This window comes from Herpailurus yagouaroundi, unplaced genomic scaffold, assembly GCF_014898765.1.
Source record: "Herpailurus yagouaroundi ecotype Mexico unplaced genomic scaffold, PumYag 160, whole genome shotgun sequence".
NCBI classification, from domain to species: domain Eukaryota; kingdom Metazoa; phylum Chordata; class Mammalia; order Carnivora; family Felidae; genus Herpailurus; species Herpailurus yagouaroundi.
This window is the reverse complement of record NW_024412401.1, coordinates 42,528,688-42,556,222: the sequence shown is the minus strand read 5'-3', so window position 1 is coordinate 42,556,222 and position 27,535 is coordinate 42,528,688.

The window sequence follows — 27,535 nt, the reverse complement described above, 5'->3', positions numbered from 1 at the left end:
TATCCAGGAGCTGATCTTATGATCACATTTGCCTCCGAGGGTCATCGTGTGGATTAAGTCAGGTAATACATGCACGTCATCAAGCAGAGAACGTGGTATTGACTAAACACTCAGCAAAGGTTCCTTAGTGTCCTTTTCACTGTCATGGTTGTCTTTGGTGTGCCATTCTCCGTTTGTCTCCTAGGCTAGTCCTTAAGGAACTGTAATATCATTTCACCATTTTCCTATCTGGTCACTGTCTCACAGCTAACAACTTCTTAGGAGTTTTTGTTTGTTTGTTCTTTGTAGGTTTTGTTTTGTTTTTTAAAGGACTGAATCCACTCTCTGTTCTGGAGAATTATGTATTACTTAGAATTATTCAGTTGCAAGGAACAGAAACGCAGGTGACTCAAGCTAAAAGGAGAACATGTAGTTTCACATGGAATGTTTTGAGGATGACTGAAGAAGCTCAGGTCGAGGTTCAGGGATCTCTGGTTTGCAGGTCTCAAATCTGAGTTCTTCAGTCAATATAATCATCAGAAGATTCAAGATGGCCCCCAGTGGATTCAGGCTCGCATTCTACCCGGTGAGCAGCCCTCGAAGAAGAATATGCATTGGTTTAATATGGTTCTTCTCCCCATCCTAAACCATCCTCGATGAGTAGATGGTTAGAATAAACTAACTGAGTCAGGGCTGGTTTGTGTTCCCACCTGTGGAGCCAAAGGCTAAAATGAGTCTCTGAACCCATGGAGTTAGAATAAGGGAGGGTGGCTTTGTAGCACAGTGATTCTCAAAGTATGGTCCCTGGGTCAGTAACATCAGCATCCCCTGAAAAATAGCTAGAAATACAAATTCCAGAATACAATTATATTGTACAATATATTATTGTATCAATCCTACTATTATAAAGATAATAATTCACTTCTTTATATAGACCTATAAAATCAGAAACTCTGAAGAAAGGGTTCAGGAATTCTGTGTGTTTTGTTTTGTTTTGTTTTGTTTTGTTTAGAGAGAGAATGAGAGAGTGTGAGGAGGGAGAGAGAGAGAGAGAGAGAGAGAGAGAGAGAGAGAGAGAGAGAATCCCAAGCAGGCTATGTGCTCAGCACAGAGCCCGGCGTGGGGCTCAATCTCACGATGCTGGGATCATGACCTGAGCCGAAATCAAGTCAGACACTCAACCAACTGAACCATTCAGGTGCCCCAGGAATCTGTGTTTTAAAGTCCCCGCTGTGTGATTCTGATGTATGCTCAAATTTGAGAACCACCTTTCTAAAAGAAAATACACAAACGGATTTCTAGAAAAGGACAGAAGTATGGTGAACGAGCAGAAAAAAAACAGATGCCTATTATAGGCTGCCCCCTAATAAATCAGCACACCCATTTTACAGAAGGGGAGCCCGAGGGTCCAGGAAATAATGAAACTACGCCAAGACTTCATGTCTACTAAGCCCAGAGCCACATCTGGGACTCAGATATCCCGCTTCCTAATCCAGCACTCCTTCTGCTGAAACACTGTAAAAAAACAAAAAAAACAAAAAAGAAAACAAAGGACAAAATTCTTTGCAGCAAGGTATTGCACCTGCTTGTGTGGACTGTTCATTTTTTAAGGAGCTTTTTTTTTCACCTAAGTAACCATTACTTAATAGTGGATTGCCCAAATGCGTTTTCAAGACCTGAGCTTCTCTACTGCCCTGGAGGGAATAAGCCCCTGAGAAGTGATGGGTACATCACGCACCACATTTCCATTGCGTATCTGCTCACGTCCCAGGAAGCTTCCCATGCCCACAGGTTCTGCATGGCCAGATGACATGATTATCTGCAGATGTTACTGACTCCGGGGCCAAGTTATTCATATTTTACATTTGAAAATCATCTCCCAGCGAAGGCCAAATGAAATGACCTTTGCAGAATGAACTAGACTGAAGTCAACAAGAATTTATTGAGCAGGGAGTATGTGGCCAGGACCGTCAGTCAGGGCTGAACTTGTGAGGGAGGCAGAAAGCGTGGGCACTTCCCCAAAGGAGATCTCAATCCAGTTCGGCAGCTGACAGGAACACAACTAAAACAATTATGGAATTTTACAGGTGCTCTCGTCCTCCCGTTGTGCTAGCGTGTGCCCGGCACGTGAGCTTTCTTTCTATATTTGAGGACTTCTTCACATGATACGTCTTGATGGGAAATAGTCCACGCCCCATGATAGAAGCTGAAAAAGCCAGCTCGAAGCTTTTCCAGCTAGCCAGGGATCGAGAGCATGGATGGCCCATCAGAAGTGCCTGGCCCTCTGGGGGTCGTGGTATAGCAGGTGGGGGAGAAAAGACTGGGAAAAAGTTCATCGTAGTGGCGGCAGTGACACCTGCCTATTTTCAGGGCACTGGTGACAAAGGTGCCGGAGGGTGCCGGAAGCCCCGTGCGGGAGGGGTGCTCAAGCAGGCTGTGGATCCCGATGTTAAAACAGTGAGCTCCCAGGATCCCTACCAGATTGCTTGCGAGCTTATGTTTGTGATGGGCTTTGGTGGTATAAACTCCTTTGGTCTTCTGGTGGAACTTTGAACTTCTCGATATCCTTCGCTAATCTTCTATCCGGCTTAAATCTCACCAGAGTCGATCTCTGTTGCTTGCCCCTTTGTGTCCTGGCTGAGGAACACTGCCTCCTGTCCATTCCTCAATACATCACGTTCTCTCCCACCGTTGGCTTAGGCTGGGGGTTCCTTCAGCCCAGGACCACGTCTCTCCCCTTGTCTCCCCTTCTTTTCACCTAGTTAACCCCCACTCGCCCTCTAGCCATTCGACCTCAGCTTGAACCCCATTTCATCATAGCAGCCCTGGAGCCCTGGAGCCCCTCTCTCCTTTTGCCCCTCCCCTGACCCTGCCATCTTCCTTTGAAGCACTATCCGGCCATCTCCCCAGACTAGATGTAAGCTACATGAGGGCAAAGACTTTGTGTTTTGCTCACCGCCCAGCATGGTTTTGGATGCTTGGAGGCTGCACCATCTGGGATTGCCCAGTGGGTTGAGCAAATGAAGACAGGTGAGATATGTGGTTCACACCTTACGCACTATAGTCCTTCTGCAAAGGGCCTGTGGACCCTGGAATCGCCAGGGAATGTTTCTCGCAGTAGAGGGAGGTTGAGTTGAACTTTGAAGTATTTGTGGACCTTGAAGGTGGGGGATTTGGACCGAGTAGCATATCCCAGATTGAGAGAACAGCATGGGGGCCAGAGTAGGGAAGGGGGGAGTGTCACTGTGTGCTCAGAGGACAAGCAAGTGACTTAGCTGCTGGAACAAGGGGTCCGTGCAGGAGAGGAAGAATAGGTTAGATCACATCAGTAAGAGAAGGTAGATTTGATAGACTTTTAGGAAAGGAGTCTAATCCTGGTTCTGCTATTTTTTTAAATCTTTTTCTAATGTTTATTTATATTTGAGAGAGAGAGAGAGTGAGAGACAGAGCATGAGCTGGGGAGGGGCAGAAAGAGAGAGAGAGGGAGACACAGAATCTGAAGTAGGCTCCGGGCTCCGAGTTGTCAGCACAGAGCCTGACATGGGACTCGAACCCACTAACTGTGAGATCATGACCTGAGCTGAGGTCAGATGCTTAAAAGACTGAGTCACCCAGATGCCCCTCTGCTATCTTCAAGCTATTTGATTCTAGGCAGATGCCTTATCCTGTCTGAGTCTCAACTTCTGCCTTTGTAAAACAGGAATAACATCCAGTCCACCAATTCCTTGGAGTAAAGTCTAAAGTAATTTCTAATGTTTCTTCCGAAAATCAGACATGACCGTCTCCTGCTATCAACCTTTCAGTGAAGACAAAGCCTGAGATCTATAGCTAGGGTTCCAGGTCCTGAGCCATGTGACCCAAACTTACTTCTTCAGCCTGGCTTCCTGGTGACCCACCCGCACACTCTATTCACCTTTCCTCCAGCTCTTTCCCACCTCTGTGTCTTTGCACATGCTTTTCCCTCCGACTGCAATGCCTTTCTCTTTCTGGTCCATCTGGTGAGCTCCTGGTCGTTACCTGTTTAAACTCAGCTATGTCCCCTCCTCCAAGGAGGCTCTGTTGCGTCAATGTTAATCATCTGGCTCCCTTCACAGCTCACATGGGTGTCAATGACGACCTTTTCCACAAATTGCTATAACCCAGCACCATCTCTGTGCCTGGAACAGAATAGGCACTCGCCAACTGTGTATGAAGTCTAATCTAGTGTGGAAACCACCAAAGAGTAGCCACCGTCATCTACCAAACATTTGGTGAGCATCTATTATGTTCCGGGTGAAACATTAGGCCACGATGCACTGGCGGTTGTAGTAGAGCCATACAGACCAGAATGTTCTCACTCACAGCAGGGGCTTGGGAGGACCTATTTCCAATCACCTCCATTGCCAGTTAAGACAAAAATGCCCGGAGAAGTGAAGCGTTTGTGTAAGGGCACAAAGTAATTTATAGCAGCACCAAAGAGGAACCCACTTCTTGTGACCCTGAGCTTGAGAATACGTCCATATCGCCATCTGCTTTCATGCTTATCATGGCTCTAATTATCCCACCGCTTAGCCACACTAGTTAGCACCTATTTTTATAGCCCTAGCTAACATTGTGGAGGATTAATATTCTTTTTTTCCTACCTTTATTAGCACATTATGCGACTGGAAGTCATAGCCTATGTTTCCGCCCGTTTTTAAGACGAGTATACAAAGAGTGACTTCCTAATATTTGAAGAGTTTCTAAATTACAAATTCAAAAAATTTCCATGCCCACCCACCTCCTTGCCTGCTGTAGCATTCTGGAGCCATGTGGTGATGATTTGTAGATCTTTGAACCTGGAAGAGGAGAACGGATCATTCTAAGAGTGCGTCTAAAAGAAATAGTTGACGTCGTTTGGAACAATGAACCATCCTGTCATTGGAGAGGAGACCTGAGACAGCATGAATGAGATCACGTCTGTAAAACGGTCTGAGCCCCTCGGAGGCAGCCCCTCCATAAATACATGGCACTGTGGTTCCAGCCTTTGTAATACCACGTAATATGAGCGCTACTCATTGTGAGAGGAAAATGGTCTATACGGGGTTTCATAAATAAAAGCGCGCGCTTGCTCACTCCTGCCTCCTGGCTCCCACCTCTGTTGTGGCCTCTGGGCCAGTATTTGGCCCTGCTTTCCATCTTGCCCCTTAAAATAGGCATGGACGTGTTGGAAAGAACTCAGCTAAATGTGCCATGCCTTCAGTAATTTGTCCAATGTTTACGGAGCGCCTCCCGTGTGTCAGTCATATGCTAGGTCCCTGGTAGCTTGAGGCAAGTCTGTCCTCGAAGTCTTATCCCCAGCCCTCCCTGAGGCCCCCAAAAGTTCTTGCCTCGAGGGGTTTTTCTACCACACCGACACTCTTCCTTGTCGCGCCACGAGGGCTCAGAGCTCACATTTGCACAGACATTTTATGGGTCATTTTGTAGGATCCTCAAGGATAGGAACCATTTTCGTTTTGTCGCCCTACAAAATGTACTGCCGGTGAGAAGTGGCAGTGATATCAGGATAAAGGAAGACCATTCATTGAGTCGCTCACTCGGCCAATATTCACCAAGTGCCTGTAATGTGCTGGGAGGGCACTATGGATATAGGTAAGAATGAGAGGCATAAGTTCCCTCCCCTCAAGAAGACAGGTAACAAAGACGTAAACAAGTAAGCACGTAACCTAAGGACAGGGGGTATAAGTTTTGTGAATAAAAATAAACCAGGGTGAAGGGACTGAAAATAACTGGCAGCCATTTTAGACAGACTGGTGACATCTGGATAAGACCTGAGAGAAGGAAGGAACCAAGCCATGTGGATAACTGGGGAGTGATTATTGCAGGCAGAGAGCAAAGCAAGTGCAAAGGCCCTGAGGTTTAGACATGTCTGTGGAGTTCCAGGGCCAGGAGTACAGCAGAGTAGAAAGAAGTGTAGCAGGAAAGGGGGTGAGAAGGGCGGGCAGGGGTAGCTTATGGAGGGCATTTGGCCAATATGGGAGCTTGGGCTATTGCCTCCTGCCTAAACTCCCACCATTCTCCCTGATGTCAGTGTCTCATCTTTCCCATCATCCCCGTGCATCTGATTTTAAAATCTCTATCCAATCCTGAGCAGATCATGTCACATCCATCCTCAAGGCTTGTCAGTGGCTCCCTGACATTGAAAAAACTAACTTCGGGGCGCCTGGGTGGCTCAGTCGGTTAATCGCCTGACTTCGGCTCAGGTCATGATCTCATGGTTCATGGGTTTGAGTCCCATGCCAGGCTCTGTGCTCACAGCTCAGAGCCCGGAGCCTGCTGAGGATTCTGTATCTCCCTCTCTCTCTGCCCCTCCCTGACTCTCTCCCCGCCCCCTCAAGAATAAATAAACATTAAAAATATTTAAAAAAATAAAAACTAAGTTCAAATTACTCTTCATGGTAATTTAGTGGATGTTTCAGCATTTTCCAGTCCTACCCTGGTTTGTATCCATCTACCTTCCCTCCCCTCTGACTGCTTCAGAACACGTGGAAAATGCCCAGCTCTTTCTTAGCATTGATCACGCCATTCCCTCAACCTTCTCCCTCTTCTTCGTTGCTCATCCTTCAGGACTTGGCTCAAATGCCACCCCGTCTTCCATCCCACGGTCACAATGAATCTCTTCCCTGTGCGGTTCCCCATGGGCGATCCATTTGGGCCGTGCCCGATTCTGCCTCAGTGGACATAACTTGTGTGTGTGTTGGAACCCAACGAGAGTGTCAGGTGCTTGAGGACAGGGATTTTGTTTTTCGTTAATCCTGAGTTCTCAGAACTTTGCACAAAGCCTGGCATCATGACCAGCTCTTGGGAAAGGTTTGCTGAGTGACCAGTGATCTTCATTGGAAGCAAACAACCCCAGGAGCTAATATTTGTTAAGGACTCACCGTGGACTTAGTCTTAGGGTAGGAACCTTATGTAGATTCTCTCATTTCATCTTCATAGCAGTCAGGTAGTCGGGGGCTATCACCAATGCCGAAGACAGAAATTCAGAAAGTGAAGGGTCTTAACCACGTTCACTTTGACAGTAGAGCCTATGCTTTTAACCATCACCTTGGACAAAAGCTTGACAACAATTGAACTCAACTTCCATGATGGTCAGAACCAATTCACAGAAGGGATGGAGAGATTCTAGTGGACTGACCATGAAGAGGAACTTCTTGTAAACGGAAGGTTTCTCAGTTCTGGAGTGTGTTGCCAAGGACCGTGATGGGTGAAGGTCAGGTTGCCATGGCCCTAGAAAGAGCTGGCTAGAATTAGGCACTCCCCCGGTGGTCCTTGGAGAGCTGTTGTTCCTAAAGTTGCCCCCACAGCCTTTATTTTACCCATAGAGAATAAAGAGCTGAGACCCATATTCAAAAGTCCTTGATCTTAATCCTGGATGTGAGTATGACCTGGCTAGGAAACTCATAGTTTCTTAATCTTTGAACTGGTGGCATATGTCTCTAACCATACAGTTGTGCAGCTGTCATTACTAGCCATCCTTCTTCCCTCCTTCTAATAACATGCCCTGATAGTTATTTTACTACTAGAAAATGTCATGTCCACCACATGGACAAATGACGTATAGTCCCTATCATCACCAAGGAGTTTATATTATCCTTAAGAAGATAAAACACATGTTCCCAAAACATGAGATGCATCCATTTGTGATAGACACCAGTATAGGACCTTGTACACAGAAAATGCTAAACAAGTGTTTATGGATGATTGACTGACTGGGTTAATTAAATACCTCAAGAAACACTCGTCCAGCATTACTGAGTTCCTGGCCTCACGTGCCGTAAAAACGATGGAGAGATGGACCATGTCTGTGCGGTATAACCTGAGAAGGCTTCACTGACAAGGTTGACATTTGAGAAGAGTCTGTAAATTTCAGGCTCCATGAGAGCAAGGGACTCTGTTTAATTTGCTCCTGTACCTCTGGACTCAGGACAGTGCTTGGCGTGTGCGGGCACTCTCTACATATTTGTGCAATGAATGAGTGAATAGAATTGCGGTGGCCGCACGGCAAGGGCATGTGATGGGGAGTCGCGGGGCCAGCCTCCTCCTAACACAACCACACGTGTGCAAGTTCAAGAAGATCCACTCAGCTCCGGGACCACGAGTGCAGCCATTTACGTTGCCCAGCTGCAGCATACCTTTAGTCAATATTGCATCCGCACTGAAGGTTCTCCTGCGGGGCCTTCCAGGTTTAAGGCCCCGTATTCGGTCTTCTCGGAAGCATGGGGAAGGACTGGGGCACTCGGGACTTAAGCAAATCTCTCAGCCCAGAATCTGCCAGTATTGGCCCAGGACACTAACGGAACCAGTCTCTGAAACATGCCTACATCTCTCCTGTGGCTTTTGACCCCTTCCACCCTTGAGAGTTCCCCGGGGCCCTGATCAGAGTGAACAAATGCTATGACTTGTCTCTCTCGTGACCCACCGGGTGGCCTTGAGTGAGTTACTGCTTCCCACTGGACCTCAGCTTCCTTAGCAAGAAGCCATTGAGGCTGGCCTGGATGATCCCCTCGGCCTCCTCCCCCTACTATTGTGCTACATCCTGCCCTGCTTTGAGTCAGCAGTAGTCATCAGCATGACTAATGTGTTCTCGAGCTGGAACATCTCTGCTTAGCAAGGGCCCGCAGGATGGAGTGAGTTTCTCTGTGTGCTCCTACCAGACTGGAACACATCCTTCTGCATGGGCTGCGGCCCGGGCGCCTGCCCGCACCAGGCATGACGGTCCGGCCCCAGGGGACGAGGGCTTATGAATTTCATGGCAGTGCCTGGCACCTGAAACCTGGGCCTGATCCAGGTTCTAGGTGGGAGGAGGTTGCCACTCAGAAGTCAATTCGCTCAGTAAGCGGAAAATTCCACCCCACCAGAGAGCTGAAGCCACGAGGATCCAGAAGCAGGCTCTGTTTCTGAAAATCTTGAACCAGAGCCCCCTAAGGGAGATTCTCCAAAATCCTACAGGGGCAGGACTGCAAAATATTCTACGGTGTGGCATTAGGAAAATCACTTACGTCCCCTGCTTCCTTCCTCAATCTCTCTCCGGAAAGGCGCCAGGGGGTCACAAAGCTTTCGAGACCCTTCCATGCTCACCGGAGGGAGCTTTCCCCATTTTAGACGTAGAGCTGTGGCCTCAAAACGGCTCCGGGACAGCAGAGAGTCGTTGTCTCTCCACAGCTCTGTCTCTCCCCCTAAAATAGACGCAGTGACCTCTGCCTTCCAAGGCTGTTTTCAGAATAGATGAATTAATGTTTGAGGCATAAACTATGAAGAAGGCAACAGAGGGGCAGAGGGGAAAGAGTAAAACCATCAAGTCTTCCCAGGCCTGGTTCCAATACTTTCTCTCCCCCTTCGAAAACGCGTAACCTCGGACAAGTTACTTTTGACCTCGTGAGCTTCAATGTTCCAATCTGACAAACGGGAATATGGCACAAGGTCACAGCCGGGATTAAAGGAGGTGTTTTGTGGAAAGTGTCAGGGGCACACGGTAGGCTTGCAGCAAATACCGTGCCCTTGTCTCCATGTTTCTCTGGACGAGCACCTGAAATCACAGACGTATCAGCAAGCTGCACTGTGCAATGTGCGCTCCTGTTTCTGAGAGGCTGGGCGTGCTCTGGGCTCACTGGAGGTCTTAGGTAACTGAGAAAAGGGGTGATTATTCTAGCCCCTGGACGCTCGTGAGGATTGTAGGGGCAGAGGATGTAGCGTCTCAAGCCTAGCTCTGAGAAGAAAACGTACTTGCCACGATTTGGCTTCACATTTTTTTTAATGTTTATTTATTATTTTTGAGAGACAGAGTGTGAGTGGGGGAGGGGCAGAGAGAGAGAGAGAGAGAGAGAGAGAGAGAAGGGCACAGAATCCGAAGCAGGCCCCAGGCTCCGAGCCGTCAGCACAGAGTCCGACGCGGGGCTCGAACCCATGAACCGTGAGATCATGACCTGAGCCGACGGCAGATGCTCAACCGACTGAGCCACCCAGGCGCCCCTCCGTGATTTTTTTTGTTTTGTTTTTTTTAATATTTGGTTTGCAGTCCTGTCGAGATCAGCCACAGTAATTGTCCCAATCCCGCCCCTCTCCCAACTCTGTTGGTGGCTTCTCAAGATCAGGCAGGAAGGTAAAGGTTTTGGTGTTCCCTTTTGGGGGGCCAGCAGGCACTCCCGGCTTCTTCCTGTGGATCTCAACGTTTTGTACCTTCAGCCCCTGCCACGGCGCACCCCCAGGGGGAGAAAGGTGCCCTTGGAATGCTGGCTTCAAGGACATCCCCGACACCACCTGCGTTTTTCCCGACACCCCCAACAAGAGAAGTCGATTCTCTCCTCTAACTGCCAAAGCGGCACTCTTCAGCAGGTCGTTTCATTATCCCCAACTTAGCGGTGAGGGCCAAAGCTTAAGAAGCTCGGGTGAGTTACCCAAGCTCAAACACTAGCAAATGACACAGCACGGGTTTGGATCCAGGCTGGCCGGCTGCCTTTGACCTCCACCCAGTCTTGGCCCTCAAAGACGCGAGCCTCTGTCCCGGGAGTAGCCGGAAGCACAACACCAAAGCCCTTTGATCCAGCGCTCCATTGAGCTTGACTAGATTCCAGGCGGGCGCCCTCATGCGGAGCTCCCCTGGGCGTGGAGTTTGAACTTGACCAAATCCGTCTCTTCTTTGATGGAGGCTTTGGATAAAAATTCCATGGAGGAAGGCCACTGGGACCTGCAGCGTGCAAGCAGTGGGAGCCACCCCCCAGGCAAAAACGGGCATTTTATCACGGATATTATCTAGAGCTGTCTAATAAAAAGCCAGTCAAATTTTAGGTTTAGATCATGTTGTTTTATGCTTGTTGTTTATTGATTGTATTACTGTTTTAAACTCTCTATAGACCCTCTTATAGCTTACATCCAGGGTGGACCACTCCCGCTATCCCACCCTAGGGACACCACTGGAGGTGAGAAAGATTCTAGAAATTGCTTCTGCAGGGCCCCCAGAACTGCCCCCCCCCAACACACACACATTAGCCAGAGACCTTTGCTTTTGTGTGGTTTATGTATTGGGGTTTGGACACAGCTTTGGCCAGGAAACAAGTTCCACCACTAAAAAGGAATTTGAAGCTATCCGCTGATATGTTCTTTCTGGAGTTCTGTCCAGTCGCCACATTTTATGGCTCTAAAACTGCTCTCCTCCGGGAGGAGTGATTCAAAGCCCTTATTTACATAAATGCACAAATTCCCCTGAAGGCATTTTGGAACGAACTGTGGACATTTCACATTTTGTGACAGTTGTTCCTGATGTGAGTCCCAATGATCATACGTTCCTTTTTATTAAAGCAAAGAAAAATACATTTTACTGTGTGTTCATCATTTGCCAGGCACTGTGTTAGGGACCGGCATTTCAAGAAGGAAAAAGGAAAACTATGATTTTTGGTCTCATGGTGGGGGAGAGAGACAGAGAGCAACAAATAAACACAAACAAATATGTAATTATACGTAGGTAAATGGGGCACCTGGGTGGCTCAATCGGTTAAGTGTCCACCTCTTGATTTCAGCTCTGGTCACCATCTCACGGTTTGTGAGTTCGAGCCTGCATTGGGCTCTGTGCTGACAGTGTGGAGCCTGCCTGGGATTCTCTGTCTCTCTGTCTCTCTGTCTCTCTCTCTCTCTCTCTCTCTCTGCTCCTTCCCCATTTGCACGCACCCTCTCTTTCTCTCTCTCAAAATAAATAAATAAATAAATAAATAAGTATTTTAAAAAAGAAGTTGAGGTAAGATCTAAGAGGAAAAGGACCCTAATTTACGTTGGAGAGGGCGTAAGAAAGCCTTGCCGCTAACGTCCTATTTCATCAGAGACCTGGAGGAAGATTAGTGATAGATGGTAGAGAAGTGGAGAGAACAGCATTCCTGGTGGTGGGAACAGCACGTGCAAAAAACAGCACTGAGAAGGGAACTAGCCAGGGTCCCTCAGGAGAGAAGGGCCGTGGGAATGCAGTCAGGCAAGGGTGCAGGGCAGGGGGCTGGGAGGCGGTCAGCAAGGCAGGCAAAGGTCTCATCCAGCCAGACTCTAGAGGCAGTGGCGAGGATTGCAAAAGTCCCTCAAGGATTTTAAGCAAGAAAATGCCATGACCCACTTTTTATTTTAGAAAGACCCCCTCCGGCTGTGCCATGAAGAACTGAGTCACTAAAACTTGCTGAATAATCCTAAAATATCTTCACTACAGAAATAGTGGCCTCCTTGAATCTCGGTGAGAAAGTTGTGACTTTGAGCTCTGGGCTTTGTCTGAGTCAACTCCAGGCCTTCTGCGCACACAGGTCTGGTGGGAGAGGGGGGTGGGCTTCCAGAGCTTGGAAGATTGTAGACCCATCTCTTGTGAAGTCCCATGCTGCGGGCTGATGCGCTTCCCTCCCTCCCTTCCTCCACTGGGTGAATCATAGCTGGTGTCCAAAGTGGGTGGATCCTCCTGCCGGCTCCCCCCCCCCCCCCCCCCATCCCCATCAGAGGAGGCAGCTTTGCCAAGTCCCCCTCCAGAGTCAGGGACACCACCTGTCATGTTGCGTCCTCCTCCTACTCGGACATCTGACAGCCTCCGTGACTCGTGAGCTGAGAAATCACAGATCGTCAAAGCCAAAGGGACCTCAGAAGCCATCTGATCAGCCACCCGGTTGACACAGCTCCGGGAGGGGACGGGTGCCCCTAAGGGCCACAATTAGCCAGGGGCGGTGTCAGGACCCAGGGAAGCTGCAAGGGGGCTGCGTGATCAATGCCTCTGGCACAGCCTAGTGATGCCATTTGGACAGAGACAATGTAGGCGTGGAATGGAGCCCTGGAACGGGAGTCCAGGGACCCCAGCTCCAGTCTTAACTCCAGAGCCGACCTGCTGAGTGACCTTGGGCAAGCCTCCTTCACCTCTGAGCTGCACCGCTGTCCCCTGCACCCTGAACGGTGCTACAGACGCCCGAAGTTTGCCCGAGCTCTCACCTGCAGGACCGCAGACCGCGGAGGATGCTTGCTGGGCCTCTGCACCAGCTCTCCTCCCATCCTGCTGGAAGAAGCTACTGGAACAGCTGCCGTCACCGGCCCCCCCCCCCGCCCCCCTGCGTCTGCACACGGGCCATGTCACCATCTGCCCACGACCCTACTCAGCCTTGCCTCTCCTGACAAAATCCCCTCACCCCTGGCCATTCTCCACTCCCTCTCTGCCATCAGAACGCACCCCTGAGAACACCCGTCTTCCTCGGCGAGCACTCACAAAGCTGGTCAGTCTGTGACGACGGCCAGAGCAGTGGCCGAGCCAACCGTTCTGGTGCGTCTCCCCATTTAATGCCCCCCCCTCCACCCCACCGTACTACAGTGAAATGCCAAAAGAAGACAGTATTTTAAGTTTATTTATTTATTTTGAAAGAGAGAGAGCACGAGCAGGGAAGGCGGCAGAGGGAGAGAGAGTGAGAATCCCAGGCAGGCTCCACGCTGTCAGCACAGACCCCGGTGGGGCCTCGAACCCTCGAACTGTGAGATCATGACCTGAGTGGCAGTCTGAGGCTTAACCGACTGAGCCCCCCAGGGGGCCCCCAAAAGAAAATAGTTTGTACAGGAAGATGGAAGCAAAGAGAGGTCCGTGATGTTGCCAAAGCCCCTCAGATGGTCAGTGGGGACAGTGGGAGAAGATCCGGAGAGCTGCGGGATCACGGAGGGGAGGTTGTGGGTGGAAGAGAGGCTTCAAGCATGCCAGCAGGCAGCTGCCCGCTGGGTCTGTGCCCTGTGCCTGGCCTTGATGGTGCCTGTGGTGAAACACATCCTGGCCCCTAATCAAGGAGGCGTCACTTGCTGGCTGTCTCCCCCTCCCCCTCTCCTTGTTTTCTGTGCCACTCACTAATGTAAAGTGGTTTTTGTTTTTGTGTTTGTTTTTTAAAGAAGTCCATTGCTTTCATGTGTGGCACTAAGAGAATCATGCAGATGGCCCCCAGGGTCCCTGCGTAGATGCACACAGGCCCGCGCACCCACCTGCAAGTGCACGGAGGCCCCGAAGCACCGGTTAACACAAAAAAGAACCAATGATAGAAGCACTGTGTATAACGCTGAGCTTATATGACTGCGTGTATAAGGGGATGGACTGATCTTTGTGGGTTAAGGAGCAGCGCGTATGGGCGTGGTCGTGGAATATGCAACTTCCTTCCTTCCAAGATGGCGTCTGTATGCTGTGAGAGTGGAGGACGTTTCAGGACTCCCGGGAGGGAACAGGTGCTCTGTTGCAGTGGCTGCAGTATCCCCTTCAACAGGGCCCACGGGTGTTGACCCTGGACTCCTTTTTCCAAGGCACAGCTACTCCACAGGCCGCTGAGGTGCCCACTGAGCACAGACATGGCCACCTGCCCCCCCACCCCCACCCCCCGGTCCCGGCTCAGGTTCTGCGGTCGGCCATCCAACGGTCCAACGGCATCTCCTCCCCAGGCAGAAGAGGCTCTGTCTCTTTCACTCCTGTGAACCTCCTTCCTCAAAAAAAATAAAAAATAATAAATAATAAAAAATAAAAAAAAAATAAACCACTTCCCTCCTTCCTAGGGTCTTCTGGGGCAGTGCAGATGATCCCCCCTCAAAGGCCAAAGTCGTCATCCATGTCAGCTCCCTTCCTGGGGTCATGGCAGGGGAATAGATGCCCATGCAAAATAGTACCTTTTTATGTCACTTGTCTTTTTTCACGAATCTGTTTAAAAAAGTCAGAGAAGAGTCAGGAAGAATCACGTGGAAGGTGAAGGTAGGGTGCTTTATTTTTTTTGGTCTATCGATAGGTAACATAGAATGATTAAGAGATCCAAATAAGGGGCCACTGTAGGAACAAAATGAAGATGATTCAGATAAACACTAAGCACCATGCTTGACACATGATCAGTGCTAGGTAACGTACGTGTATGTGTGTGTGTGAGCGTGTACGTGTGTGTTCACGCCCCCTCCGAGGCCCCTGCGGGCCTGCGAGATGGAACAGAAGGGTGACAGCCCTCTCCTTTTCTCCGAGACAAGTGATTTTCGGAAGAAGCACTTCTCACCACTCTTCGGCCCGAGCTGAGATTATAATTAATTGCTTTTCCTCACTCAACCCAGATTTCTTTCTCTCATGCTCCAAACGCTGGCAGCCTGTGCACTTCATTTTTTGTTTAGCCTGAGGGGCCATTTCCATCGGCCCAGGTGCCAAGTGCCCCTCTGCCGTGGCCGAGCTCATTAGATGCAGGGCCTGTCCTGGGCAGGTGCTTGCGGAGGCCCGAGTGCTCGGTGCTTCCAGAGCGGCCCCGCGCCGGCCAAGTCCAGGCAATGTGGGGGAGGGTAGCTGAGGTCTGTCAACCTCAACTGCTCTTATTCACGAAATGCTTCGCAGCTCAGCCTCCACTGGGATTTTGACAAGACATGACATGTGTTTTCTGAAAGTTGGCCCCGAATCTAAAGTAATTGCTTGCGTATGTAGTCGGATGAAAAGCATGTGGATTTCAGATTAAGAGCCACCAACATAGGTTTGGCTCTGACACATATTGGTTGTGAGACCTTAGGTAACGAGGTCCATCTACCATAACATGGTTGGGTGTTTGCCTTTGCTCTTTCAAGCACCATGAGTTTACCCATAGCAGAGAACCTTCTCCACTAACCATACTCACCCATTTACTCATCTCCACTAGACTATGAGTTCTTTGAGGGTAGGGACTGTGTCTTGTTCACCAATGGAATCCTGGTGCTTAGCTAAGTACCTTCACTGTAGACGCTCCATACAATAGTTGGTGAGTGAACGAATGAGCTAATGATGGATGGATAGATGGATGGATGGATGGATGGATGGTTTGTTCTAACGTTGGTATTCCCTTATCTGTCAAGTGGCAGAAATACCATCTACTTCATAGAGATTTTATGGAGATTAAATGAAACGAGATCCAGTAAACACAATCCCTGGTGTCTAAAAGACTCCAAGTCTACCAAGCAAAAACTGCCTCCTTCCCCAGATCCATGAACGAGTGCCCTCAGGGTAACGTGTTAACTTCAGCAGATCTTACTAGATACTTACACTTATTTACTTATTGGTGAGCTTTCAACATTCGAGTAGTTTACATAGGGCTGGGGTAAACTTTAAATCACAAACTTGGCCATTTCACTTTTCCACGTGAACCCACTCGACGGTGCCCCCAAATCAGTGGGCAAAACAAGCACTCTATCAGTCAATTACCAAAATTCTCAGGGTAGCCCACAGAGTTCTGCCCAGGTTCACTGTCACCTATCTCTCGAGCCCTGGACGGTGCTGATCTGTCCCCCAGTCACACTGGCCTTATTTTTACACATTAGGCTTAGAATACACTGGATTACTTTGTCCTCGGGACCTCCCTGTGTCTCACTCTCCTGCCTCCAAAGGCTCCCACCCCACGGGTTACATCAGGATCCCTTTTTTATAAATGCTCATAACTCACATTTTTTTCTTCCTTAAACACAGTTCAAAATATATAAGTATAAAATATATTTGTGTGATCACATGATGAATGTCAGCCTCCAACATGGATTACGTCTTGCCAACTAGCACATTATCTGACACATTAAAAGGAGTCCACGAATATTTACCGAAGGATGAATCTTTCCCCAAACCCGGCTCTCACACTCATCCCCGGACGTATACACTTACCAGCAAAGTGTGTGTGTTTTCCTTTCCATCCTATATTTTGGGATTCTCTATCGTATTTTTGCTCCTCGGGCGGGCATGTTTACTGGCAAGCTGGAACAGGTGTATGTTCTGACAGAAGCTCCTCATTCAGAAGTCTTGGGAAATTTTCGTATTTAGATCCAGTCTCCTGCCATTTGCTCCCACCTACCTCTCTGCGATCCTTTTCTCTGCTTTCTCCCTTTGGGTCATGGCGATTACACTCCCAGGAACCTTTGGAAGTGGAAGTGGGCAGCCCACGTGGGAATTAGGGAGACGCTTTATCTTAGATCAAGTCTAAACTTGACCCAAAAACTTCCTGGTCATAAGATGTTTTTTCACTATTTTTTTTTTTTTTAACTTGTAAAGCTATTTGGGACTTGGGCGCTTGGAAAGAGACAGTTATTTACAGCATGTCACTTTAAATCAAAGAATAAAACTTCCCCTGGGTTGGGACAGGCAGACTGGAGCCCCAGTGCATCAGCAACCTGTCTGGGTAGCTGGTCTAAGTCTCGCCTGCCTTCAGTGACTGTTCCTTTGTCATTAAGTGGGAGGAATTATGTATATCATATGGACAGCGCTGATATGAGATTTAAACGTGACAACGCATGCGAAATACGAAGGGATGCCCTCAGGAAAACACAGACCTTTTCTCGCGTGATTCGGATCTGGTGAATTCCTTGAGAAATTTTGAGATGAGGGAGCCAGACAAATTGGGTGAGAACCAGCCCAAACAACTTCCTCATGGGTTTCGTTGGAGCTCCTGCCATTCCAGGGAGCCAAAGCTTGCATTAGAAAGTCAGTCTTAGGGCACCTGGGTGGCTCAGTTGGTTAAGCGGCCTACTGCGGCTCAGGTCATGATCTTGAAGTTTCTGAGCTCGAGCCCCGTGTCGGGCTCTGTGCTGACAGCTCAGAGCCTGGAGCCTGCTTCGGATTCTGTGCCTCCCCCTCTCTCTGCCCCTCCCCTGCTCATGCTCTGTGTCTCTCCATCTCTCAATAATAAATACACGTTAAAAATTTTTTTCAAAAAGTCAGCCTTATAATCGTTGGCACTTGAATGAGGCAGGAAGTGAAGCTGAATTATAGATTATTTTCCCTGAGAAAATTATATAGGAAGTTATTTAAGGTATACATGCACATCTAGAGAGATTTTTCTTCAAATTATTCACCTGTGTCTCCAATTTGCATTGAGATTTGACATCTATTCACTTGAATTGTCGTCTCTCTGAGTTGACACTTTATCTGGATCCCTGCAGCCATTCCCCCAATCCAGGCTTCAACCATTCAGTTTACCATTATGTTTGAGCATCTAACCAGATGCTATAGGTCTTCAAGCCTCTGGCTCGGAGCACAGCCAGTCCTACCCCCTCCCACCATGCCAATTACTCCCCTTTCATGAGCTATAAGAAATATCTCCTGAAAATCCTATTCTCATATTTCCACTGCCCTGTACCGTGTTGCCTATCAATACTTAATGTCGACTCTGACTTTAGTCCAAACCCCATGGATTTGAAGGCCCTTCCAAATCTGACTCTATCTGTCCCTGCAGCCCATCCAAACATCTCCCGATATTATTTCCTACCCACCCGCCAAGTCTAAGTTATCCTTCTCATCCCCAGACAAGTCATGTTGAGGCTCGCTCTGCACGTTCGCTTATGTTCTGATTTTTCTGAAATATATTCCACTGCTATTTGCCTGTTGTTGAAATGCGTTTATGGCTTCACATCTGACCCCCCTACTTTCCTAAATCTTATCACTACCTTATCTACTATCCCCTTCCCATTCTTCAAGATCAATTCAAATCCTGCCTCATCCAGGAGAGCTTTGCTAATCTCTCCAGCTCATACTGACCTCTCTTCTCTGAACTCCAAATACATTTATAATTAGTCGAAGTTATTTTTCTCAAGTGATTCATATACTGCTTTGTTTTGGTTGTTGTTATTGTTGTTGTTGTTGTTGTGTGCTTTCAAACGAAGCTGATTGTTGAGTTTAGCCCGGATATGCCAACTTCCTAGGCAGTAACTGGCTGGAGCTCATGAGTTTGGGGAGAAGTTTCCAAACCAACTGGGGAGGAGGGAGCTACCTCCTTTTCCTATGCCTCAGTCCATCTGCCCCCTCCTTTCCTAGTCCTGCCCAAAACATTAAAGTAGTATTTTTTTGTTGTTGTTGTTAGTGGGCAGGGTTACTGTATAGAAAATTCTATGTCATGTATAGCACTCTCTTTTGTCTTTCCTTGTGTTATGGTTAGTCACACCCTTACAATTGCAGATGGCTGATTCAGGGGTTAGCTTCTGAGTACATCCCGGTCTCCCTTTCTGTTCCGTCCTCCTGCCACCAACTGGGTGAATAGTCAGAATTTCTGACTCGCACAAGAAGGTGACTTGGGGCAGCTTTCCAGGGTCTCATTCTAACCTTTACCTTTTCCCCTCACTATCTGATAGACTCATCCTTCTTATAGATCTCAGAAACTGAGGTCAGAGTAGCACAGAGAGGTCATCTTTTCCAACCCTCTCACTGGACACACGACAACATGATGACTCAGGGGAAATGTGTTGCTTCTGGAGGTCCCGGTGCAAAGCGGAGACAGAATCTGAACTCGGATCTCTTCTCCTCTTTTTGTCCAGCTATCTTTCAAGGATACCATGTTCTGGGGCTCACAATGAAGAAATCTATCTTTGTTTGACTTTCATACCTGGATCTCACCAGACAGACACTCTCTGGTGCAAAAAAACAACAAAAACAAACAAACAAACAACACATGTATTAAATTTATAAATGCCACCTTATTTCCACATCATCTGTGTCATTTGTGAAAAGAAAAGTATCATGTTTCAGGGATGGCAATAAACACTGGATAGTATGGAAACCTCCTCTCTTCTTGGAGCCTGGTCAGGGATCCCAGCTCCTTGAAGTGCTTGAGGATGGGTTGGGAATGGGATCATGCATAGCATGAGCTGGAGGGCCACAAAATGTTGCCTTAGAGGAATTAGGGAAGGAACCTGGAGACAGCACTAGCCATTAGCTTCCCTAACTCCAACAGCACTAGGTACAAAACCCACTGGGTCCAAAATGAAATGCTGGACTTAAAAAAGAAAAAAGGGTGACGCAAAATTAAATGGCCAAAAGCCGCTTGATGTTATAACTTGGATTTCAACTCACAAATGATTTAATTCTATCGAAAGCTCAGTTCAGAGGCACCTGGGTGGCTCAGTCGCTTAAGTGTCCGAATTTGGCTCAGGTCATGATCTCTCAGTTTGTGAGTTCAAGCCCAGCATCAGACTCTGTGCTGACAGCTCAGACCCTGGAGCCTGCTTAAGATTCTGTGTCTCCCTCTGTCTCTGCCCCTCCGTTGCTTGTTCTCTCTCTCTCTCTCTCTCTCTCTCTCTCTCCCCCTCAAAAATAAATAAAACATTACAAATATTTTAAAATTAAAAATAATAAATCTCAGCTCAAATGTTACCACTTCTATAACACCTTTCTACACCCTCATTATTAAGACAAATTGTCCCCCCATGTTGTCATAGAATATGTTAATATTTCACATTGGCTTGTTTGTTGTGCGAGTTAGCTATGTGTATATTTATTTGTCTTCCCCCACCAATTGAAAGACTCTTTGGGGCAGAAGCGCCCTTAATACATATTTCTCTCTCTTACAGCCAGGATGGCAAGTATGCAACGTACTGCCCTTACCTCAAGCCTTGCTCTAGGTAGACATTAATAATCAATCACAGCATCCCTTGCCACAGTGCTTGGAAAAGGCCTCAGAACCCTTCATAACAAAGCCCCTTAAGCTCCTTCTGTTGCAGAATCAGAGTTTTGATGCAAAAGAAGCTTACTTGTTGCATCTCCTTATTACAAGTGGCATAGCGGCTTGAACAGTGTTGGGGTTCAGTTAATATTTGTTGAGCTGAAATAGCTGCTGACAGGCACATACAAAAAAAAGTGGGGGGTGGGGGTTTAGGAGACGGGTGGATACTGTATGGGTGAAATGAGCTAGGGCAGGGAAGGGCCACAATAATTAGGACCTGGGGCATGGGTTAGAGGGAGGAGAGTGGTCCAGGGCACATTTTCCTGTTGCTCCAGCAGCCTCGGGCTATGGAATCACTGCACTGAGCTGTGCATGGCAGAATTGGGTCCCAGGCAGAGTGACCATCGGGTCATTTCAGGGACAGACAATCGGGCTCTTCTGACAGGACCACAGCTTTGCTCATGGTGGCAAAGACAAGAGACACTCTAGAAGCATTTGTTAAAGGCCTGCAAATGAAATTTGAATGCTCTGCATCTGGCACAGATCAAGTGAGTGAATAATCCAAAGCGGCTTCCCAGGGTCCTTCTCTCCAAGCCTCAGATGGTCTCTTTATCATGGGGTCTTTTCATCTCCAAACCCAATGTTTTGTTATTCCCTTATTCTGCGTGTAACCAATCCCTCCCATTTTCCTTCGTGGTGGTTCACTTAGCTAATTAAGAGTGTTCCCACCGGGCAGAAACTTGAGTTCACAATAAATCAGGCATCACTGGCCATTTATGGAGGGGCTGCCTCTGGGTAGGCTGCTCACTATGTGTGTGGAAATTTGATATAAACAACAGTCAGTCACCACTTGCCCTGGTGGCTTGATGTGGGCAGATCAGTCTGAGCTAGACAGAGGCGTTGGTAGCTCCCTTGCTGGACTTCTTCAGTGTAGGGAAGGTACTATAAGAGAGTCTGAGAGCTGCTAGCACAGGGGATAAAGTCAGGAGGTCAGTGCATGGGGCTGAGCAGAAAGAAAAACAGATCATGGTGCAAAGGGAAATCAGGGTCCCAGATTGCTCATACCTGGCATCTTGAGATTGGTTAGGATTGTCATTAACCCCATTGAGTTTCAAAGGTATTCTTGATTTGACCTCCTCGAACAATTTTGGAAAACCTTTGGCCATTATCTCTTCTTATATTTCTTCTTTTCTAACTCTCTCCTCTGGGGCTCCAGTTGTATCATTTGTTAGAGTCTTACACGTATTTTTTTTTCATGTTTTTTTCTCTCTGTGCTTGAGGTTGTATGATTTCTATTTATTTATTTCTGAATTCACTCTTCCTTCATCCAGCTACGTCAGGTCTGCTGTAGGCCTATCCAATCAATCCTCTCTTTTACATATTGTACTCTTCGGTCTGGGTGTTTACTGGGAACTGTTTTAGAGATTCTCTTTCTCCATTAAATTTCTCTTTTTTAAATCTACCTTTTAATCCTAGATGTTATTACTGCGTGGTTATAATTTTTAAGTCATTACCTATTAGTTCCAATATCTGGGTCACCTGTGGATCTGCTTTTATTGACTATTTTTTCCTCTTGTTAATGGATAGCAATTTCCTGTGCCTTTGCAGACCTTGAAATTTTATTGTGTGCCAGATATTGTGCTTTAAACAACCATAGAGCATGGAGTAAATATTATTTTGCTCCAAAGAGACAAACCTTTTACTCAACAAGGAAGGTGGAATAGGGACTGATGACTTCAGTTAAATTCCATCATGAGTTGCGATTGGTCACATCTGAGGTTAAACTTTATTTAGTTTCAGTTCACCTCTGATTTCAAATGTCTAAGGTCAACATGTATCCTGTGTGTATTACTCGCACCTTTCCCTGCAAGACTTTGAGCTCTGAGGACCACTAGATGAAGAGAGATTGTTATCATTCCTACCACAGCCCTCAACCTTCTGCAATACCACCATGTATTTAGTGAAAGTCCTAGGGGGAGGAATCGGTAGGAAAAGAGAATTAGTGGTGTATTTTGGAAGGTGGGGTCCGACAGATTTCCATTCATCATACCAGGTCATGTGACAAAAGGCTTTGTTGGCTTACTATTGGCCAACCGCCTATGGAAGGAATATCTGCCTACGGAAGCCATAACCTTCCACCTTCTCTGGCTTAAGGATGGCTGATGCTGGCAGAAAGGAAAGCAGCCATTCTTTTCTGCTCATCAAGAAAGGACTCAGCTCTCGCTGAAATTTAATTCTTTTAGATGTCTTTGTGTCCTCTGTCCTCCACTATCTTAAAAGACAGATGATATTTTCTGTAAGTCTTGGTTATGGGATCAATAGTCTATCTTGAACTACCACATCCCAAACAGAAACATAACTCTCTCTGGTTACCATTATGGTCATATTCCAGGACCTCTTCACAGAAGTGACACTACCAAATTCTTAGTGCCATGCAATAAGCATTTATTTCCTTCATCACAAACCTTTGGGTTGGCTGTGGTTCCGCTGGAATCATCTGGGTTTGGCCCTGGGCTAAGGGTTGGGTTCAGCTACGATCCACGTGCTCCATTATTCTTTTGGCTACCTGAAGAATGCTCTTCTTACGACGGATCTAAGAAGATCAATAGGACCATGATATACAAGCGAGTTTAAAGACTCTGCTCATGTCACATTTGTTTATATTCCGTTAGCCAAACCAAGTCACCGTGCCAAAGTTAACATCAGGGTGACAGGGAAGTGGATTCCACAAACAGAGGAGAGCACTGCAAAGACAAAGCATGTGGATGCAATCTTTTTGCATGGGAGTAAAGAATTTGAAAACATAATCCAATCTATCCTGAATTGTGTCAGGGTAGGAAAATCAAGGCACAGCTGCATTAGCAAGAGCCTGAAGAAATCTGTAAGCCTCTCATGTCCATAAAAGGAATCCTTGACATTTTTTGCATTAACCTTTTTATACTGAGAACCCATATGACAACTCTTACCCAAGAGAGAGGAGAATAGATTTGAGGCAGACAAAGACAAGATGTTGACCTTGCTCCAATTGGAAAAGTTCCTCTCACCTGTTCTTCCTGATTCAGATGCTAATGAACAAGTGAGTCTATTAAGGAAAAAGAAAACCAAGTGCCTCATGAAACAAACAACACAACCAGAGGAGCCCAAAAAACTCACAGAATTGCTGCAGTTGGTAACATATGTCTCTATCTGTGCCTAAGAATCTACCCTGCAACAGTAGTTCTCAGACTAATTATGCAAGTAGCATAATTACCTGGAAGGCTCATTAATCAGAGTCCTGGGCCCCACCCCAGAGTTGATAATTTAGCTGGTCTTGGGTGGAACCCAATAATTTTCATCTCAAACAGGATTTCAGGTAATGCTGGTCTGGGACTACAGTTTGAGGATTACTCCAGTAGGTCATAAATCCTCCAAAGCGGAGACATTTCATGCATTTTTCTATGGATTGTGGGAAGGCTCCCCTTTATCCCTGAGTTGCCATAACATTTCTGCCAGTGTTCCTGAAGCCTGGGGATTTTGGTTAAGGCAAAATGTATGAAGCTTCAGCTTGTGGAGCTAACCCCATATTAGGAGTGTTGGGTCCTAATCCATTTGTGCCATTGCCTATTTCATTAAAAGTCATCTTTACCTCTCTTGGCCTCAGGCTCCTCATGTGCTAAAGAAAATCCAAGCATTGGGTGACTTGGTTGAGTTAGTTGGCTTTTCAGAAATCCTTTACTTAAAAATTATAAGGTTGAGGCACCTAGGTGGCTCAGTCAGTTAAGCGTCCGACCTCGGCTCAGGTCATGGTCTCGCGGTCCATGAGTTCGAGCCCCGCGTCGGGCTCTGTGCTGACAGCTCAGAGCCTGGGGCCTGTTTCGGATTCTGTAGCTCCCTCTCTCTCTGACCCTCCCCTGTTCGTGCTCTGTCTCTCTCTGTCTCAAAAATAAATAAACATAAAAACAATTTTTAAAAAATTACATAGTTTTATGATATTATCATCGGTAGCTCTGTGACTTTGGGTGATTTACTTAAACTCTACAAGCCTCGGTTTTTCACTTGTAAAATGGATAAAACAATTGTACCTACCCCAGAGCACCATTGTGTGTGAGGAACCAGTGAGATAACGCAGGCATAAAACTTGTGACAGTGCCTGGCACTAGTAGATGTTAATGGCATTGTGTCATTATTGTTTATTATTACCATTACGAATCATAAAGAATTTTATACAGTGCTATGGAATTTGATGAGAGGGAGTGAGACCACTTCCAGAAGAAAGATAAGAGGAAATTTCAAGGAGAAAGGGGCATTTGAGCTGGGTCATAAACATCAAGTAAGATTGGGGTTGGGGTTGGATATTTGGGGGGGGGGCAGTTTAGACAGGGAAGTGACACGCATTTGGGCATAAAGTAGGGAAAATACAGGTTGTGACTAGTGATCTGGAAGAAGCCAAGTGTGATGTTGCATGTGTGAAATAATATAGCACAAAGTAATATGAGCTTGGAATGAGAGCAAGATACAGGAGACTGGTTTATAAGGCACAGGGCTTTGGACTTAATTTAGGGGACAAGGAGGAAAAGTAACGTTTAGAGAAGAAAGTGATCATTGGATGTGTTTTGGTTTTTGTTTTAAGTTTATGTATTTATTTTGAGAGGGGGGGGGTGGGGAGAATCAGAGAGAGCGGGAGAGAGAATCCCAAGCAGGCTCCGCACTGTCAGTGCAGAGCTCAACACGGGCTTTGATTCCATGAGCTGTGAGATCACGACCTGAGCCGAAATCCAAAGTCGGTCGCTTTACTGACCGAGTCGCCCAGGTGCCCCCATTGGGTTTGATCTTAATCTGAGCCCCATCGCTTTAGATATTTTTTTTTATCTTAAGAGGCCACTTTGACATCTGAGGTTCAGTTTTATTATTGTAAAATAGAGAATATATGTACACACACACACACACACACACACACACACCGTAGCTCTGTTGTGAGGGTTAAAGAAGAACATATACATGAACTTACCTTTTGTGGTGATTTGAACATAGTAGACCCCGAGTTAATGTTTTATTCAAAGTAATAAGGTTATTTGGAAGTAATTGAAATTCCCAGAAAAGTTGCAACGTTAGTACATCGAGTTTCCACATACTTGTCATCCTGCTTCCTCCCTTAACGTTAACATCTGATAATCCTTTAGTATATTTATCAAAACTGAAAAATTAACATGACTGAGTAATTGGAGTACTATTAACTAAACCACAGACCATTTGGATTCCACCAGTTTTTCCGCACATGTCCTTTTTTCTGTTCCTGAATCAGATATAGAACCGCATGTTGTTTTAAGTCATCATGTCTCCTTAATCTCCTCCAGTCTGATAATTTCTTGGTCTTTCCTTGCCTTTCGTGACCTGGACATATTTGAAGAGCACTGTTTGGGTATTTTGAGAATGTCACTGCATTTGTCTGACTCCTATTTATGATTAGACTATAGTTAAGTATCTGGAGGAAGAATATCAAAGAGGTGATTGTAGAACATCAGGATATATGCAGGATCGGCCACGTAATTTTCTGGGCATAGAGTACAATGAAAAAGTGAAGCCCCATGTTTTTTTTTTAAAAAGGAGGAAAAAACATTAAAGGCACTAAATATAAAGCTTTTCCTTTTCCGCCACAACGTCTCTGAACTTGTTACACCAATTTTTATTTGCTACTGAAGATCATTCTAAATAAAAATATTGTAAATTATGGGCATGAATTTTATTATCTTTGCATCGCGGAATGGCAGTTTTAAGTACAAATATTAGAGCATTTAATTTGTATGCAGAATCATCGAAGTTACACAACTTGTGTTCTGAAGCTTGCACGTGCGTGTGTTCTACGCCTACGCCATTCATTGCCTTCTTCTCTCTTCCGAGGAAGTTCTGGTTGGAGCAGGAAGTGGCGCTTCCAGGGGCGATCAGCGTCCCTGCCTCCTCAGTCACAGGGCAATGAGCTTACCCTGTCCTTGCTTGAGTCTCGTTGGACTCCCATGCATCACGGGTCCACTGGAACCCTGGGCTCACGGGGCATCTGATGCTGTATGCAAACAGAGTAGCAAGGAATGGAAGCCATGCGTGCCGCACGTATCTCTTCTGCTCACACATCTGCCCCATTTCCCATAACACTTCAATTCTAAAACACAAGTTCATAAATAAAATTATTAAGAATTTCAGTATGCCCAAAGCGGAACATTACGTCAAGGGCAGGACGCTTCTGAGCACGGAGCCCTGTGTCTACACAGGTTGCGCATCTACGAAGCCAGCCCTGGCTAGTGACTCCAACGTTACTGTTGCTCTTAACCTTAATCGTTTGATGAAGGGGGTGTCTGCCAGGTTTCTCCCTTGCAAAGTTAGCATTGTTCCCTTGCCACACTCTATTTGTTAGAAGCCAATCGCTAAGTCCAGGCCATATTCAGGGGGAGGGGGATGAAGCTCTGTTTCCCAGAGATACGAGTCTCAAAACCTTTGTGGACGTATGTCAACATGACCACGGTCATTAATAAACATTTTGGAGTAGCTAATGCTGTTTGAATCCCATAACCCGATGGCCGATTTTGGAATCTCATGGCCCACGTCTTGCCTCCAGTTCTGGGATATGATGAGTCTGGCGGAAATACCGTAAAAGAGCCTGGCACTGTGAATGCTGGTCTCCCGCCAGTAAGAGACCCTGGGCCTTGGGGACTGACCCAGATGATAGGTGAAGTGACCCTCCATCCAGGAACTGCACTGACCTACTTTTCTTGGAAAATCGTTCCCTTCATGGGCTGTGGGCAGCATGAGGCGAGTGGAGTGCTATTCGTAGCGTGCTCTCCAAGGAGATGACCGGGAATGAGCAGTTCTCAGCCCGTGGTGCAGGGAGCTCCAAGCCCCCTCATCACCCTTTGGCATGCACAACATCTCTTCCGGCCCGCAGTTCCCCACTTCTGGCGGATGCTGTCTGCACAAGACGCTGAGCGCAGGCGAATTATTTCCACTACTTCCTGCTAATTGCAGCACTGTATTCATCCAAGGCTCTCGAAACTCTTGATCAACAGGACTAGGCTAACCTGAGACTGGGTCACAGAGGGACAGCCTAGGGACCTGGGGGCGGGGGGATTGGTGACAGCTGTTGCCCTCTCTCTGAAGAGGATTGATGTAGACATCGTCTTGCTTGGTGACAGGAG